The sequence below is a fragment of the Canis lupus genome, chromosome 22, assembly GCF_003254725.2.
Source record: "Canis lupus dingo isolate Sandy chromosome 22, ASM325472v2, whole genome shotgun sequence".
NCBI lineage: Eukaryota > Metazoa > Chordata > Mammalia > Carnivora > Canidae > Canis > Canis lupus.
Genome location: NC_064264.1, coordinates 18,773,262 through 18,779,321, shown reverse-complemented (window position 1 = coordinate 18,779,321; position 6,060 = coordinate 18,773,262). Strand labels below are relative to the sequence as shown.

Below are 6,060 nucleotides of genomic sequence, written 5' to 3'. Positions count from 1 at the left end.
CTGTAACTAATCAATAGTTTATGCAGTGCTCAAATGTGAGACAGAGACATAAATTCAGAATGTTAAGGCTGAGAAGCATTACACATGAAGAAAAAATATGACTAAGGAACGAGAAATTTCAGGAATAATAACACAAATATTTGTTAACTTTAAAATTGATCTTAGAAGTGAAAATACCATAGCCTTTTTTTTAGATAGTTCTTACAATGTATGAACTTTAATGAAGGACGTGAGCAAGTCTGTATAGACATAAATTTTCATCACTCTTGGGTTAAATATGGGAATGGAATGGCTGGGTTGTATGGTAGCTTGTATATGATTGTTTTTTTTTTTTTCTTTAAATATGGAACGCTTCACGAATTTGCGTGTCATCCTTGCGCAGGGGCCATGCTAATCTTCTCTGTATTTTAGTATATGTGCTGCTGAAGCGAGCACTTTTTTTTTTAAAGAAAGAGTGCTTTTTATTTTTTTATTTTTATTTTTTTTAGTATTTTATTTTATTTTAATTTATTTATGATAGTCACACACACAGAGAGAGAGAGGCAGAGACACAGGCAGAGGGAGAAGCAGGCTCCATGCACCGGGAGCCCGACGTGGGACTCGATCCCGGGTCTACAGGATCGCGCCCTGGGCCAAAGGCAGGCGCTAAACCGCTGCGCCACCCAGGGATCCCTATGATTGTTGATAGTTTTATTCACAATAGCCTCAAACTGAAAACAACCCATATGCCCATCATTAAGTGAATAAATATCTAAAATGTAGTATATTCATAAATGACTATTGCAATACCATTTAGCAATGAAGAGCAATGACTATTGATATGTGCAACACCACAGATGAATTTAAAAGTCATTTGAGTAAAAGAAGCCAGACATAAAAGAATATTACATATTGAATAACTGCATTTATATAAAATTCTGGAAATGCAAACTACTAGTGAAGTGACAAAAATCAGATTGGTGGTTGCCTGGAGCTGGGGGCAGAGGCAGAGATGTCCATCAAAGGCATAAAGGAATGTTTTGGGGATGATGAGAATGTTCTGTATTTTTATTGTGTTGGTGGTTTCCCAGATGTACACAACTGCCAAATGCATTGAATACTAAATGGATGCAGTTTATTGTATGCAAATTCTATCAATAAAGTCCATTCTAAAATAAAAGAAGGAAGGACGTGAGGCAGACTGTTGGTTCCTATTGTATATTATTCTGGTTAGCTAAGATTAAGTTGAGGCTTAGAAACAAAATAGCAACAACAAAAAACCACATGGCACTGCCTATTGTGACAAGGGTTTATTTCTCAACTATGCAAAGCAGGCTATGACCCCAAACAACTTTCCAAGGCAACTCAAAGACAAAGGCTTATCATTCCACCTTATTAAGAGGCAATTTACATGATTATTCCAGGACAAAAAAAAAGTTTCACATAGGAACTTAGATGCTTTGGCCTGGAAGTCATTTATACTCATAACTGTGTCATACAGCTCCACTCCCACTGCAAAAGGGCTAAGAAATATGATTTCCTATGTACCCCAAAAGGAAAGAAAATTAGATATTGTAAAAAACAAAAATTTTATTACCTACCTAAACTATATGGATATGGAAGTTCGCTTTGTATATTCATTTCCCCTGTATCATACACATATATATTGCTTAGTTTATTTAACTAATCCCCTTTTTTGGAGTAGAAGTTTTATTTAGAAGAGTTTCCTATTATAAACACTGCTCTGCTGATCATCTATCTAGATGGCTGGTTGCTAGAAATATTGCAGTATTAGTTATCTATAACATGATGCATTTTTTTCCTGTCAATAATATCCAAATAAAATTAACTGAAGTTCCCATTCACTATACTGCAGAAAGTCTAGTGCTTTTGCCAGAGTCAAGTCACTTTTGGACCAAAGTTCTCCCACCTATGAATTCACTACAAATATTTCCTCAATTGTTCCACCATCTTATTCACATGCTGACTCCACCCTAAAGAAATCAAGAATTCAGGTCTGTCATGTATAATAGATTTTAAAGTTTTGTGATCATTTTGCATCATTTTACTGCCTGTCACAGTCAAAGGTGAAATTGCATATTTGTCATTCCTATCATTGAGAGGCTTTTTTTTTTTGGACACCCTGATATTCACTGAACACATTACTCTTTTTACAGCTTGATGTTCTTACTATAATTCTAAGTTTCCTTTCTGATTTCTTCCCATCCATCCATCTCTCCTTTATCCACTTTCAAATTTCTTTTCTTTCAAACTGTGTCCTAGAATCACATTTGTATATGCAAAATCATTGCTACCTAGGTGAGGATTGTTCCGAAACAGCTTTTTTTTCTTCCCTTTAAAAAAATCACTTGCCTTCCTTAGCAGTCAATTCTAGTTTAAAACTATGATTTTGATTGTAGGCAACACTATGTTACAGTGTTGGGGAGGTTTAAATTTGCTCCTAAATAAAATTGTTCTTTAAGCAGACCCTGGCATAAAACTATATACTTGATCTTAGCCAAAAGAACAAGAAGCAATGGCATAAAAATATTCAATTCGTGTTAGTTATTTCTTATAACAAAGGACATTTCTCCCACACTTCTATACTATATGCTTTTTCTCTTATTCAATCCTTTACCATCTATAAAATCTTGTCAAAATGCAATGGTATTTTTTTCTCAGATTTTATTGAGATTTTTATAATAGCTTATTTTTTAAGAAATTTCAACAACTTCTTGTTTCATAATTACATTAGCACCACATATTTAGATTTTCTGTAAATGTTACTGTAGTCAATGATATCCTATGTTTATTTCACAAATCTTTCCCCTATTGCTGCCAATTCATATCCTGTGGTCTTTAATTTTTTCCTAAAAGGATTATAGAAATAGCAACTCTGACTCCTTGCATGTCAACCAATGCCCTTCTCTTGTCTTCTTGTGTAAAAGACAGCCTGACGGGTTATGTCACAAAGGGCATGCAAACTTTTTTCACATAATGCTGATAATGAGCCCTTGTCTTCTGACATTTAGTGATGCAGAACAGCCTAACGTCAACCTCATTATTTCTCCATTTTTGTCTGCCTGACTGTAGGTTTCCTTAATTTTTTGTTTATTTAAAACATCAATGCCTATCTTCATCAATGTTACCTATTATTATTAACTTATTTCATCTCTGCACTAAAATCTTTCTTCAGATAGAGAAATTTTCTTTTTAAATTTATTTACCCATCTCTCTCTCTTTTTTTTTTTTTTTTTTTTTTTTTTGTGCGCTGGTTACATCTCCTAACACTCTCTTTACCTCTCCACCTCTATCAGGGCTTTTGGTTTTGTTCCTCAGACACTGCAAACCCATCCTTACCTACAGGTTATACATTTACTCTTGCTTTGGTCTGTAACACTCCTCTATTTGGTAGTCACATGCCCAATCTTTGCTCCAGGCTGCTAACCAGTTTGCACCAATGCAGCTTTCATAGATAACACAGATACTTCAACAAAACAAGCACATGATATCCACTTGTATGGAAACCCACACCGCCGATGCACTTTGCAACTTTGCCTTTCTTAACTCCATAGTACTTCTACCTATGGACCATGTTTATACATTTTAGTGTGTATTTACCCTCAGATTATTCCTGCCATTGCATATCCCAAATGAGCTCCTTAAGAGATTTTTTTTTTCTCAAATTTACCACTCTACCTTCAACTCTGAGAAAGGTTCTGGAATTATATAAATAATTTTTGGATCATAAATGAATAGATGAATGAATGGATATATTCATGTGTGGATAAATTATTTCCTCACTTTACTTATGGAATAACTATTATATGATTGTAAGATCACCTATCTTTATTCTTCATGTTTGCTCATTTTACTGTCATTTTAAAAATCTATTTTTTCTTTGTGTTTTAGAATAGCTCTACCTGGTCTTTCTCATTAATTTTTATTCTCCAATTTGCTAATTTATACAAATGCATCTTCATATTTGTCTCTATGTTTTTATCTACAGGAAATATTTCCATAATTCAAGTTATTGATTATGTAGCCTTATACTTTCACTGTTAATGTAATGTCTCCTTGAAAAAAATTGAAAATATGGATTAAAGGGAGATTAAAAGTGAGATTTATTCGAGATAAAGTCAGACCTAAATAAAATGGATCAATCATTGCTAATTTCTGCCTTTCTGTCTATGTTCTTTTAGAGGCAACCACAGCTAATTTACTAAACCTTTAATTCATAAGAATATCCTTACAATGAATTTATATGAACTCCAGCACTAGAAGCAGTTTTAGAAAATTTTGATTCATGGTTTCAAATCTGTTAGTTTTTCTTTTTAAGATTTCATTTTTTTATTCATGAGAGACACAGAGAGAGAGAGGCAGAGACACAGGCAGAGGGAGAAGCAGGCTCATGCAGGGAGCCTGATGTGGGACTCAATCCCAAGACTCCGGCATCATGCCATGAGCTAAAGGCAGACACTCAACCACTGAGCCACCCAGGTGCCCCAGACTGTTAGTTCTTAATTTGACTATTAAGAACTGTCTCACAGGATACACTAGTCTCCAACCACGATTTCTTAAATTCAGTAATTTTGATGAGATTCTATCAAGGAGCTAAAACAGACTTTTTCATTTTGATATGGTACATCATTAATTAGTTTGAAATTTCCTCACTCTGATCTCGTCAGTTGTGTCAAATTAGGAATATAATCAGATTTAAAAAGGAGTAAGAATGTAAAACTTTTAATGATTACTACATGTCCAAAACATAATGTATCAACTCTTGAAGTAATGGCCATGGATAAAAGAGTAATAATTTTAATAACTGCAATAGCTAATATGTATTGGCCCTTAATTAACTTATGGAGTTTCTATTACATGTATTTTTTCATTAAATACTTATAGTAATTCTGTGGATTTATTTTATTTTATTTTATTTATCTACCTTACAGAAGAGGATATTTAGGATCATAAAATGAAGGTAACAGGCACAAAGTAACACTGTTGGATATGGCAGTACTGTACTGTGAATCCAGGTCTGAGGGTAGAGCCGATCCTTTATTTATTCAATTTTATCTACTACACTGTTTCATGTAATTAGCCATTTCTTTTGCCTGAGCAAGAATTGCTTCAATACTCATGACATCAAATCTTGCTTTTATTTTGATTTTTTTTTTCTTGTGGAGGAGGAAAAATGTACAGGGCAGACGGTAACTTCAAAAAAAGAAATTCAAATACTATGAGAGACTAATCAGGAAATACAAACCTGAATAAGTTTCTCAACTGTCTTTTCTTTTTTTCAACTGTCTTTTATAATAAATAACAATGATAACAGCAAGAAATAAAGACTGCTTTCATTTATTGAGAATTTACTATGTGCATACATTAATCAATTATTCTATATGACTTACATATGATCCCTTCCAATATTTTGTATATCTTCACAGAAATTTATCTTAATACTTTATAGATTAAGAAACTCAGACCAAAAAAAGTGTGTGTTTTTTTCTGACTTAAGGGACATACTGAGTTTTCTGCTTCTTAACAGTTAAGACAGCGTATGTGTGTCAGCACACTGGTATATTATGTACAATTCAGCAGTTAGTGAACTGACAAATTTTGACCAGTGTTTTTTGTTTGTTCTGGCTACAACTAAGAATACATACTAGCATAGATACATCAGGGGTAGTATTGCACGGACCAAACTGTATACATGGTACAATAAAACTATGAAGCTCATGACTAGGACGAGTAAAATAATGTATGTTATGTAGGTCACAGAAAAACTGTCCGGAAATACAACAGAAAGCACAGGATGGAAGGGTAAAGTTCTAATGTATAGCTGCACAAGCCTGAAGTACAGTAAAACTAAGGGCATAATACCATGAATGTTTTCAGAAATCTATGAAAAATTACCAATACTATCATAATTATGATATGTACAGATTGTTTTTGATATTTTTATGAACTGTTACACTATTTATAAATGCTTTACTATTTTAAAATATCCTCCAAAATATTTGACTCAAAGTGGGAAAACAAGATAAAGATGCTAAAAATGGTCATGATGTATAAACCATT

At 33.3% G+C, this 6,060-nt stretch overlaps 1 pseudogene; it reads right to left on the bottom strand.

Moving 5' to 3' along the window:
* Positions 1-337: 337 nt before the first annotated feature.
* Positions 338-435, bottom strand: LOC112678958 (U6 spliceosomal RNA; annotated as a pseudogene).
* Positions 436-6,060: the final 5,625 nt, after the last annotated feature.